We start from the raw sequence: 13653 nt of genomic DNA, 5'->3' as shown, positions 1-13653 counted from the left end.
AATATACATTGTATCACTTGCTGTGCCAATTCTGTAACCAGCGCCTTGATACCTATGGGTTTAGAGTGCTTAATAAGTGCATGAATAAATCAATTTAAAAAAGTTACCCACTCAGGATAAAATGAAATCCTTCTGAGTTATGTTCGACACTACTCCATGGCAGCTCTGGGACACCACTGTAAGCACTTCCAGCTTGTACTTAAGGAGACAAATCTAGTAATTTCTGTCGCAATCCAATTGTGTCATCATAATTTATGCTTTAATTATTATGAATAAATAACAGCTAGATATTTTCTGCTACAAGCCCTTCAGAACACTACTGCCACGATTGTGTTGTTGACTTCTATGAGCCCCCATACTATTTTTAAGGTCCTCACACTGGCACATAAGGTATTATTTGGTCCAGCATCCATGCTCAACTGATAAATGTCTGATTATCATACCACTAAAAAGGTGGTGGGGCGGAGAAAGGCTTGGGGGGAGTGGGATCATTTCAAAAACACATTACACATATTTGGAATACCCTCCCGGAAAAGGTCATGCTAGATAATCTATCCACCTTTTGTGATCATTTAAATACCCTCTTATTGTAACAATTTATGGAACTACTTGCTGCTTTGTATTTGTTTTTGCTTATTAGGCATCATATAGGCGCTATAGAAACCTTTGGGTCATTTAGTGCTAGATCAATTCCAATCAATCAATTCTCCATGGAGAAAAGCATTCTGGTCCACCCATACCTGGACAACTGGTTGAATCACATCAAGACTTTCAACCAGGCATACCAGGATACGAGAAAGGTTTGCTCGCTCCTGATGCAACTGGGATGGCTCATCAACCACGCAAAGTCCACTCTCCATTCCTGTCAGAATTTGGAGTTCAGAGTAGTCACTACAGCTTGGTGGGAGGAGTGTTGCTGAGAGAGAAAAGGGCTTGAAGCTTCAATCCAAGCTGCAGATCTTGCGGCTCCAAGTACAAGTGCACTGCTGTGCCAACTGATTATATAAATCTTGAGTCATTGGTCCCCAGAGTATGAGACATTGATATGAATCAGCAAATAGTTGTACCCGTCTCGCAGTTGGTGGTTTCACTACCCAAACCTCTTAAAGGGAACAGTCCTGAATCCTCCTACCCAGCTGTCATCACATAGCATGTCAGTATAGTGGGCTGGTGTGTCACGCTTGGCAGGATGTCAATTCAGTAGCCTCTGTCTCCCTTTGAGTCAACCAGGACATAGCGCTGGAGGGAACTGACAGTCATAGTGATGGTTGATAAACATCTCTCACACTGCTTGCTAAACTCTGTTGGGCTGATCAAGACCGACGATACGACGGAGGCCATGTTCTATATATCGACAGAGGGGGTTTGCCCTCATTTTCTGGCGGAGACTGTGGAAGACTTTCATTTGGGCCAAACTGCGAGTGAAAGCCCTGGCTTTTTTGATTTATAATAAATATTAAAATGATACAGGTAATTCCATCTCTGAAAGAGTAATCTGCTTATAGAGTAATCTTCTGATCGGATTCCCCTTTCATAAACTCCATACTAAAAGCATAGTGTGCATCAGTGACCTGCCTCATCAGTGTCCTGATTTGAAGGGCCTGCTCTGCTAGTGGCACAGAGCAGGTTCAGAGGTTACAACTGCCCACTTGTCGGCTGCAGTGACTGCTAAGTCTCTGCAGCATAGGGGCTACATTTAAGATAGGCACCTCTGTACTAGGCACCTCTGTACTAAAACTATGATGATCAGAAGTAACCCACGATGATGGCTGGGTAAACTCTAAAATAAAGCTATGCCTGGGTTAAGGCATGGCGCATGGCACTACTTACAATCGTTGCAGCCCCATTCAATTTAATATTGCACATGTGTTGGATCCTGTGAGCCAGCTCAAGCTATGGAAGGTAATATGTATTCGGGCCAAACATACTGAGCCTGCCAAATGACAGGACAGGAACCTGAATGGCCATGCCTCTGATCTCTTTATGAGGGTAGGTAACAGCCTCCGGCAGAGACAGCTGCCCTGGGCCCAGGCATCAAAGGAGCACACCCATTCAAAGGGAGTAGCTTAACACCAGGGTGCTGCATTTCTAGAGGCCTTCGATCCTGGTGAGAAAGGAATGGGCGGGATTAGAGTAGTCAGAAAGGCTCGCAATAATGGAGGAAGACTTCCACCAGCTTGCTTCCCTCTACCTCTCTCCCTCCCTCCTTCCTGTCCCCTCCACTTCCTCTGGAGCAAAGCACTTTGGGTGTGATGTCAGAAGGGCAAAGTACATTTCTTCCAAGAACAGAACCACTAAGGGAGTTTAGCTTCAGTCCAATCACCTGTGGACTTTTACCTTTAGAAGAAGCGGTCACCCACCACTTTTTATAATTCACTCAGCAACACCAGAGAATGATTAATTGAACCTCTTTTGAGAGAGTTCTAAAGGCCTCAGCCACTGAGGTGAAGGAGTAGTCCAAGGCAGATGAGAGCTCGGCCACCTACCCACTTTCAGGGAACATTGGGCTGACATTTGCTGTTGACCAGAACCTGCCATTCTGCACCAAAATCTCTCAGCTCTGGGAGAGCAGACCCTGAAAGGACTCACCCTGTCCCTGTGCCCCTGAATTCGGTCTCACAGCATCTGGCGGTCCAGAGCTGCTAAGGCTCCCTGTTCCACCACCTGCACCGCTGAAAGCTGCCTTTGAACCACACAGAGCTACCTCATTTGAGCCTGCTCGACGCCCGCTTGCCGGTTGGACACCCACGATCCACCGTACTCAAAGTGAGCTTGACCCGCTCACACCACTTTCGAAGCGGAGGTTCAACGCTATAGCACCGAAACAAGGTACTATTGACCAATAACTGCCCTTTTATCCATTTGAGCTGAAGAGACTGGTACGGTCACATCTGCACCTTTTTTTTTTATCCAAGACACATATCCTTCTAAGAACATCATAGTTTTCACTTACCTTACACCCTGATTCATTACCCACAGTGCTGCATTGTGCTATCTTTGCTTATCCTCTGCTCTTTCCTCAGGGGTGGGTTTTGTGTAGCGTTTTTTTCTATTTTTTTTATTTTGCAGATAGTGTGTTTTATTTAAAAATTAAGTATTTTTAAAAGAACCTTTATTGGGAATTCTCTTTATTTTGGCCGGTTATGGTTTGCTGTTTGGGTCACTACTGAATCACATTCACACTCCTCTTAAGAGCATAGCCTTCCCTCAGCCCACATTACCACAAAAGACAAAAGAAGGTGGCTCTCTTACCTGTGCCTGTTTTTACTTAACAATTGTTTTGACTCTTGGTTTTTAGCAATGCGAGGGCTGAGTGGGCATTTTAGACCCTACTCATCCTTGTACCTCTGCAGGGCAGGTTTCAATTTGTCACATCCTACTGCCCATCAGGGCTTCACATACCGGTGGTGGAGAACTTCAGGGCACATCAACGGAACAGCATCTTATGGGAGATATACAATTGGCTTGGGAGCCCAGAGATAGATATGATTGCCTCCGAAAGCAATTCCGTTCTTTCACCTTACTGCTGCAGGTCTGGGGATTCACCGGAGAGGAGGAGGGGGGCGTCTCCACTGTTTGGTCCCTTTTCCTTATCCCCAATTTGTCTTCTGAACAGGTTGATGGGGAACAAGATTACCTTGGATTAATCCTGATATTCCCCTCCCGTTTAGGGTGTCCCTCAAGGTTCTGCGCCTACATCCACACAAAAAAAGCATTGTTGCACCAACAATATTTTTTTCTCCTACTTATGTTATGTTATAGGGCATTTGTATAACACCTTTCACCGTTAATATGATCTCAATGCACTGTGGGTTGGACGCCCTTGGGCAGCGGAGAAAATAGGATGGTAAGTAGTGAGTGTGTGCACTTAGTATGCGTGCAGCTAGACCAAATTTTGTGGTGGGTAGCTCCATTCTAATGTTAGGAGTAGCGTGGAAGCTGTGTGAGACCAGTAGTATGTGTGAAGATAGTCTTGGGTAGCTGCATTCAATAAGGGTTGGAGCTTGTATATGAGATTATGTGTTCAGCTAGACTGATTTTTACATGGGGCGTATTCAGCGCTACAGATAAGATTTTGAAGTGGGAGTATTTTACTTCCTTCTTTTTTAAAGTTGAAAGTAAAATAATTTTTTTAGGGAGTAAAAAGTAAAAAAGTAAATCCCATTCTCAATGAGAGTATTTTCCAAGCAAGCAAAAATGTTTTAAATGGGAATGTTTTGCAATAATGTTTCTTTGTACTTAGTTATTCATCAACATTAAAAGTCACAAGTTTACCTCAGGCAGCAATAATATTTTATAGGGCTTGAGGAATTGCAGTTTAGACACAGATTTTACAGAGGAATGTACACTATTGAGGAAGAGATTTCATAAAAGAGGTTACACGAGCAAAGGTATAACAAAGGCATGTAATAAGATTCATGGCCTAACAAGACTGAATATTAAGCACAACTGTAGAGAACGACCAGAGGTCGAAACACATGTCGGCAGATCACATCCTATTCAAGATTAACATTTGGCACTATTTCTTCATAATTACATTTTATGACTAGCGCACTAGACAAGGGAACAATCAGTTCACATTTTCAATTGCCAGAGACAAGGGGGGAGAGTCTCGGCTCCCATTAGTCATGCAGCTGTCCAAGTGGTAATAAATATACAGGATATCAAATACCATAAGACCTAAGCGGGCCAGGTATCCAGCCAGTCCCCAATTTCGCACTTTCGTATAATCAATGTTGAGTTTGGCTGTGTCCCTAATATGCTGTACCAGGCTATTAGCTTCCCTATGCTTTAGAGTGTTGAGTGTTTAGGTCTAGACGTGGCAAGGGCTGCAAAGGGGAGTGGCCCTTCTATTGGTAACACTCCTGGTGCTTTACTGGGCCAAGCAAAGCAATTGCACATCTACAGTCTGCCATACCTGTGTCTACTTGAGCTGACAATTGCTTGTTGGTTACCATCCTGTTCTATTCTGTCGGAATTAGGAGTAATTCCTAGATATGTGGTGGAGTACTCAATGAACTTAAAAGGTCAAGTGTCAAAAACCAGTCTGTGCTATTTGTGCTGTGCCGGTTTGACATTTTTTAGGTGCAGCAGATGGCCGAGTAATCCAGGTGTAGTGAATGGTTTAGGTTGTAGGCAACAGCTCATCGTTGTCACATAAGAGCTGGCCTTGCCATAGTTCTCACCTGATTTAAGAGCATAGTACATTGCCAGTGAAATAAAAGCAAAGCCAGTCATAATGTTAGAACATAAGTGCTAATAGGGTCCGGGTTCCGAGTCCAGAGTATTTGTTTACGGCGGATGACTGCGTATTCTTGTTCTAGTTTATGGTTTGAGTTGTGAGCAACACTGCATCACTGTCCCTTACAAGAACTAAACTTACCAGAGACATCACCTGATCCGAGAGCGTAGTGCATACCTGGGAGGAGAAAAAGAGCCAGCCCAATCATAGCATTAGAACATAATTGCTACAAGGCCCAGGGTTCGAAGTTCCAGGCATTCATTTCCAGACAAATAAAGGGTAAACACAGTCATCACGTTAGGGCCTATGTGTTACTGGGCATTCATTGCTGACGATGTAAGAAGCCAACACAATCATAGCGTTAAACACAAATGTTACTGCTATCTCAAAACATTCTAGGACTGGCATAATTACATAACTCCAGCAGTAGAATATGTGGAGTAAATGCTAGTTAGTGGGAGGAAAAAAAAATAGTGTTTCCCTGATGATGTTCTTTCCTCAATATAAAGAATGCATACCGCCCCTCAGGGGCCCCTTCCACTCAACTGTTTGTCCATCCAACACCCATGCGATGGCCAGAGCTTTAAACCAGTTCCCTGCAGTTGTCTGCAAGGGGGTCAGAAAGGAGAGGTCTCCAGGATCTCTGACTCCTTTGCCATAGTCCTACAAGGATCAAGGGGACCTTCCACCTTAAAGGCCCATACTATCCACTGGTCATCCTTCTCTCTGAAGTGCAAAAAAGGAGGATTTGGCATCTCAAAGCTGCAACCCCAGAAAGACCTTCCCCCCAGAAAGAACTTTTTAAAGGAAGGTTTTGAGTCAGAACTTTCCATCACCACCCTGAGGGACAGTAAGCAGCTATACAGGTTGGCCAGGAGAAGTGGAATAACATTAAGTGCTGGAGCACTATGCCATCAGGCTCCTTAAGGTCTTTGTTCTCCATAGGATTAGGTCTCTATTCCCTTCTGGGGACTTACCGCTGGTCTTCAGAGCACTGCATAAACCCTCTTTCGAAGCTCTAGACTATGCCCTTGACATCCTAAGGTTTTGCGCATGGTGACTTTGGCCAGAAGGCTTGGTGCCCTATCTGTAATCCATACTCTACTTCCTTCCAGAAGGTCTGGTTCTGAGAACATCAGACTTCCATCAGCACCAAGAGGCTATCCTTCTGCACCTTGTACTCTTTATTATTATTATGGTATTTATTGGCAGGGACCTTTTCTATACTTTCCATTGATGTGGGAAGAGTACAGGATTTCCCTAGAAGAATGGCCCTCTTTATAGTCTTCATCTCCCAGTTTGAAAGAAACCCTTCCCGTTGAGCAGGTGGGTTGATTGGACCATATCCATGACCTACAGCGTGTAGCATATCGCCCCGATCCAAGGCATTTGTACTGGAGGGATGGGGGCTTCATGGGAATGCCCCTCTGCACTTTTGCAGGATGGCCACTTGAACCCCCCCCCCCCCGCCCAGCTCCCTCTGCTGCACCCTCAACATGTTCATCAAGCACATGTTCTCCAGACACAGCGCTTCTTTAAATGCTGTTCTGTAATCATATAGTGGCTGTGTCCAGGAGTAGTTTCTCCACTGGGTTTACCATCAGCTACGGCTCTGGGAGTTAATTCCTGCATAGCTCCACCAGTATGTACATCCTCATGAGTATACTTACGATGACAAAGAAGGGGCAATGCTCTTAATTACTTATGGATAATCTTCATTACTCCTAGTCCTACTCTTCCTTGTCACAGTACATACCTCATGAGGCCCCTGCCTCCGACACAGGACCTTCTTCTATTTTTTTTATATTTCCTGTAACTCCCCATCCAGTTTAACATATCCAAGGTGGCACATGTGACCTTCCCCGCAGGACTAGGAGTAATGAAGATTACCAGTAAGTAATCAGAGCATTACCTCCACATCCACTCTTCCTCGTCCCAGTACTTACCTCATGAACCATACCATAGCAGCAATGAGGAGAGGTCCCAATGAGAGACAGAGCCAGAAAAGTGCAGAACAAAAACTCAGACCATTAAGAACCCCAAACCCACACCCCAACAAACAAAACCCCAACCCCTAAGGAACCATCCCCAGAGTGGGAAACATTCAACTGACAGAGGGTGACGAAAAGTGCTCAGATCCACCCAGATGGCCGCCCCACAAATCTCCTGCAGAGAAAATCCCCTAGCATCCACCAAAGAAGCAGCCAAACCCTTGGCACAGCGACCCTGCGTGGGCAGGCACAGGCCGGCCAGAAAACCACATAAGCCATGGAGACAACAACACGGATCCACCGGCTAATGGAAACCACAGAGGCCTTTCGATCAGCAACAGCGGGGCCAAAAGCAACCAAGTGACTATCGGACTGCTGGATAAGAGCGGTCCGAGCCAAATACACCAAAAGCCGCCGCTGCACATCAATGGCAGGCCAAGCCACCCCTTCCCACGACTGTGGATCCCGAAAACACAGGGACAACCAGATAGTGAAAGGTGCGAAACCGAGACACAACCCTAGGCAGGAACTCCAGAACACACCGCCAAACCAGAGTCCGGGAGAACCCGCAGGAAAGGGGGCAGGGGCGACACAACAGAGCCCCAATCTCCCCCAGCCAATGGGTAGACGTTAAAGCGATCAGTAAAACAGTCAGAGTAAGGAGCTCTATGACAAAAATCAGAAAGGAGCACAAAAAGCAGCCACGAAAGAACATCAAGACAAAAAGGGAGATCCCAAGGGGGAAGGCCCCTACAAGTACAAGGACGGGAAGAAGAGAGACCCCGAAAAAACTTCCCCATCCAAAAACCCCCCAGAAGTACAACAGGCCCAAGGAACCAGAAAGACAGAAAGACACAAGACACTATGTGCCCCTGATCAACAGGCAAGCCGTGACACACCACCACCTGATAACCTCACCCAGACCAGCAAGGACCTGTAGGGCCGTGGTCACACAGCGTGGTGTCTGCAGGCCAGGGCTGCAGGGCCATGATCACATGGTGTAGGCCTGCAGACCCACAATGAGAGACAGAGACAACAGGAGTTCCATAGTTGGAGTCGAACTCTGTGCTCTTGCACGTGCCTGCAGGGGCAGCTTTCATTAGCTTGGGCCATGACAGAGTCATGGCCCATCTTAAAAGGACAATACACATATGAGGGACACATCCCCTTAAAGGGGTAAGTAATACACATGGGAGGGTCAACATTACATTCCTCCTTTTCATAAGGAACAAAACAAACCTTGCTGAGACATACATGATTCCCTCAACCCCCATTACAGAACAACACTTATCACTTGGGAATTGTGGGGTAGACAGATAGTAGGATATGCCACTGACACATAAATGGCTACTCAGATAGTAGGTACTAACACATTCTAAACATACTCAGCAGGTGACAGACGTGGTCGGTCAACTGCCAGTGGAATGTAGGCAGTTCTACCACAGTTTACAAAACCCTTTATTAACCTGGGGTTTGAAGCTGCAACCACTGAAAAAGACGCCACTGCTGGCGGCTGGCACTATATGCACACCTACCAACTGCAGGATCACAGCTTCACATCACTGTTCTTTACTGAGACCACTTTAAGCATGTAGCTAATATGCAGGTTCAGAGCTTCAAAACACATGTATATTGAGTCCTCTTTAAGCAATTGCAGGACTGCATGGGACCAGTTCACTTTCCATCTGTGTCCGTTCAGGAGCCACTTCCCCGGGTCCAGGTCCATTGATGGTACAGTTCACGGCCGGCAAAGCCGCACCTGGCAGGTACAAGGGGCCACATCTGCATAGTCCCTTGATACTCGGGGCAGGGCAGGGAGACGCAGATCGCAGGGCATCCAGGCTGCTCCATGAGTTGCTGACAGGGCATGGGGTGACAGGACATCACTCACCCTCCTTTTTGACCATGTTCCCCCCAGCCAGGAATGCCACTCTCTCCAAGGGCACAGGAGGGCGCACAAGCACTCCTGAGGAGCTGCAACCCTTACTTTGCCCGACGCGACATTGGCAGGTGTCAGGGCCGCATGTGTATGTTGGTCAGACACAAGTTGTTGGCTAAGCTCAGGGGGCCGGCAGGAATCTCCTCCAAGCCCACATTGGCCTGGACCTTGGATGGTATGGCGGTCAAAGAACCTTTGTGGCATGATGTTGGGGCCACCTGTAGGGCAGGCATGGTGACTGTAGTGGCACAGTGTTGAGGCCACTTACAGGACAGGCAGGCGGACTGAATTAGCAGGATGATGGGGCCACATGCTGGGTAGTTCTCTCCACGGCAGCAGGAGGCAGACCTCTGTCTTTCCACACCTCCAGGTGGGATTGCGCACCAGTATTAGGGTGACACTGGTGACAGGGTGATGCTCATTGCTGGGTTGGCCAGGGTGCCTGTGGTGTTACCGGGGCCCAGTGGGATTCAGTTTCTTAGGTTGCCTGGCAGTGCAGAGCGATTCTTGTCCAGAGCATGAGGGTCTTCAACTTGAATAGTCCTGTGCATGCAGCGTCCCCGGCATGGTGACGCTAGTGTGATGTGCACCGGACAGGGTGCAGGATACTCATAGCTTGGAAGAGCACAAGGGTGGCAGGTCCACATCGGCGCTGCTGGAACACTCTACTTGGTGATACATGCGTGTTTTAGGTGCGAGAGAGTCCTTTGGTTTCCTTCTTCCCTGCCATGTCAGTTTCAATCCTGGTAGGCCCCCAGGTCAGACATCCCCATTCTGATGGTCAGAGCACATTCTTTGCCTTGCGTTGCAATGGAGTACCTTCTTCTGCACGCGATCATTTGGGGAGCCTTTCCTTTTTAAAGAACTCTGACACCAAGCTGCATCCTTTATCACCACCGGGCGGCCCGGGATCTTTGTTGGGGATTTTCCTTTTCGGGACCCAGGCTAGGGCCATCTGCTTCCTTTATATAGCTGTGGCATGGAGCATGCATTTCTTTATCACCGCCTCCTGGCCCAGGCACGAGTGTCGGCATGGAGTGCACTTCTTTTTTTTCCCTCAGTAGCACTTACTTGCTCACGACGGGAGCACTTTCTCCATTCCACCGCCGGGCCCAGGATCCTTGTTGGGGGCCGCCTTATTTATTCTCTTTATTGTGCTCCGACTGGAGCACCGTAGCAATGCTCCAGACAGGAGCACTTGCTCAATTTCACTGCTGCAGGGTCCGATTTCATTGCTGCAGGGTCCGGGATCACAGTGGGGGGCTCTGGCGGCGGCACAACACAGGATAGTGCTGCCGCTTGCAGGGGCACCCACCTCCTGTCCTTCGCGGACTGGAGCACAATAATCCAGCAGCCCAGAACCTTGATGGCTGACACGAGTTATGTCGGCGGGTTTCTCCTGGGGGGCATATGGTGCTCGACACGGCCGCGCATGTTCTTCTCTGGGCAGACCCTGCAGGGAGATGCAGGCTGGATCCTCTCCTGGCTTGACTCTCCTCCCCAGCGGGCGGTTGCTTTTTCGCAGCCTCACCATTTTCCTCCTTTCACCGCGGCAGATGCTGCAGGCTGGCTCCCTCGCTGAAATGAGCACCCTTGTTGCCGAAGGGAGAATCACAGGCAGGGCTCCTCCACTCATCGGCTGCCCCTTCTCTTCTCTGGGGGGTGGGGGTGTACAGCACCACTCTTTGTGGCAGCAGCTGCCTCATTTGTTTTCTCCTGGGGGGCAGCACAACTCTTCTCCTTGGGGGGGGGGGTCAGTTGCGGCAGGGTTTGCAGGCATGCTCCGATCCCAGGCGCACTAGCACCCTCTTTACAGATGGCCGGGGCGAAGTCATGTAGGGGCATCCAGCACTTCGCTGTGGTGCTGGCCTGCTGCTCCTCCTCCCTTGCCCCTACTCTTCCCACCCAGGGACAGGGACGGAGCAGAGGCATCACGGGGCTCTCCTCACTCATCGCCATTGTTGTAGGGCCGGCAGTGGTCACGCGGCTGGCCTCACTGGTGCTGGGGGGCCCAGCACCATGCTGATATGCCGGGGTCACCCAGACTTATTGGTTGTTGCAGGGCAGGGCCCTGAGAGGCTGTGGCGTACAGCCTGGGTGCCGGAGTACCGTGGACAAAGGTATCATCCTGGATGGTGGGTGTCTGGACGGGACCCAGGGCCCAGACCAGCAAGGACCTGCAGGTCCGTGGTCACAAGGCATGGCGCATGGGCCCTGCAGGCCAGGGCCGCAGGACCATAATCACATGGTGTAGGCCTCCAGGCTCACAATGAGAGACGGAGTCTGCAGCCGTTCTCTTGCACGTGCCTGCAGGGGCTCCTCAAAAGGGCAATACACGTGGGAGGCACATCCCCTTAAAGGGGTAATATACATGGGAGGGTCACACTTTACACCCTATACATCTGGTAGTATTTGATCAGAAAAATAGCAACAATAGGATCCGAATAAAAGGTAACAAGTTTTGAAGAAGGTCGCAAAAGTTATCGCTTCTCAGAGGAACAACAAGATCCAGGGTTTGGGAAAGGTTAATGGTTCAACGTTTACAAAGGAGTATCACCTGGAGAAACATTGCCTTAACGCCAGTCCCTGCTGCCAACCCAATGATGCAATCATAACTGAACATTACATTATGAAAAGAACACCACTGGCAATTACAAAATCTGCTAATAAAAGTAAGACATGCTGAGAACGGCTCATTATTTTTAGACCTAAGTACACCGGGTGACAGCCGTCACTGGAGTACATCAGTGCTCCACACAGGACCGCAGAGGAGAGACGGACTGTCTGCAGATGGGCGGGAATACGTCGCAGCAGAGTGCGCAGAACAGCTCTGACCTGGCCTGTACAAATCCACTGGCAAATACGATAACCTGCGCCACCCCTCCCCCCTCCCCCTGCCCGAGTCACTGATCTGTCTGACCCACTACTCACCTGCAGCCACTGTATGTTGTCGGCTAGCGTCTCCTTGATTCAACGATTTGCTGACGCAACAGGCGGTAAGTACGAGCTAGACCAGTGGTCCAGGTACACCTTCCTCTCCTGACACACCCAAAAAACCCAGCTACAGCCAGGATGGCACTGACAGCTCAGGCAAGTCCAGCCTCCAGCAGCCAGAGAGGAGCCAGTTCGCTTTAGAGGAAAGGACCTACCACTGCTACGCGTCACTTGACAAGCAAGCTAAACTCTTCACATCTGCGTCTAGGGCAACCTTGTGATGTGACACATGTGAGGGGTGGAAATGCACATCAGAGAAACGGACCATAGCAACGCCCCGCCTACTTTTCTTCTTCACGTGACTTTGGACACATCCCATCCCTATTGTGCGCGTAGCATCCGACGTCATCGTTTCCCTCTTCTTGAGCGGGAACCGGGAAAGCTCTGGCTGCAAGCACAGTCAGAATGTGCGTCATCTTGCTCTTCTCCGTGAGCGCGACTGGGAAGGATGCGGCACTTGTAACCGGAATGTGCGCGCTTTTAGGTGGCTGAGATTTAAATTTGCATTTTCCAAGGGATACCGGGGAAGTTCCTGTCGAAGCCAGAGGCTCGTGCAAGACACCAGATGGAGAGGGGGTAGAGGAAAATAATTTTTACTTTTAGCATCATTTTCATCTATTCAACGTGGCAGGTATGGAGGTCAATAAATGAACAGTGGATGGGACACTGATTTGTGGTGCTTAACTGATCAACGTGGGGTAATAAAACAGACGAATTTAGAGAACTAATTAGAAGGGGAATTTAATTTTAATTGATGAAGAGAGTGTGTTTGGGTGAACAAATAGTGGGTCGACTAGGGTGGTCAACTGTCCCGTAATTTGCGGGATTGTCCTGTAATTGGGGCCTGTGTCCCGCAGTTTGCCGAGTGGCTCTGTGGGACACGGGTTATCTCGATTTGCTCTGTTCGAACACAACAAGTCAGGATTCACAATTAGGCATTCTGAGGTGGGGCGCTGTCTCACAGACTAGTTGCCACTTGCCAGCCACTGTTATTCCCATTCGTGGGAAATGTATGTATATGACCCATCCCGTGGGGGGATCACATAGCTCTCAACCATTTGTGTCGCAAAGGCGGGTGAAATCACCCGATTTTGTTTTTGGCGGGTGAGATGCCCATTGGAATGAATGGGCGTGCAGGAGGCTGGGCGGGTGAGTCAGCCCTTTACAAGGCAGATGACACCCGTCAAAAGCGTGTGAGTTGAGAGCTATGCGGTCATATACCTACATTTCGCACAAATGGGAACAACAGTGGCTGGCAAGTGTCAGCTAATCTGTGAAGAGCCCTATTGCATTGCATTGCACCCGAAGCTGCTGACGTGACAGGCCTATGTCAGCGGGTGCAATGCATTGATTCTGCCAGGTGAATGACGCTGTGACGTCATCACCGCCTTGTGTTCCACCAAAGTATCTTACAAAGTTGGCCACCTTAGGGTCGACTGGGGCTACCTGGGTGTGGTTCAGGGAAGCACACCGGCATCTTGGTGTTG

At 48.8% G+C, this 13653-nt stretch overlaps 1 protein-coding gene across 3 annotated transcripts in view; it reads right to left on the bottom strand.

Moving 5' to 3' along the window:
* AVPI1 (arginine vasopressin induced 1) overlaps nt 1-13653 on the bottom strand; it is a 272407-nt gene that overhangs the window by 211449 nt on the left and 47305 nt on the right. The window contains exon 1 of one of the 3 annotated variants that reach the window (XM_069611561.1): nt 12104-12450. The exons of 1 other annotated variant lie outside the window; for it this stretch is intronic. The gene's annotated coding sequence lies outside the window, so the exon portion shown is untranslated. Of the gene's footprint in view, nt 1-12103; nt 12451-13653 lie in introns of those variants that run through there. One more of the 3 variants, XM_069611563.1, reaches the window with a different exon arrangement.

This window comes from Ambystoma mexicanum, chromosome 8, assembly GCF_040938575.1.
Source record: "Ambystoma mexicanum isolate Mex_15411 chromosome 8, UKY_AmexF1_1, whole genome shotgun sequence".
NCBI lineage: Eukaryota > Metazoa > Chordata > Amphibia > Caudata > Ambystomatidae > Ambystoma > Ambystoma mexicanum.
The sequence above is the reverse complement of the archived record's forward strand: the minus strand, read 5'-3'. Positions and strand labels throughout refer to the sequence as shown.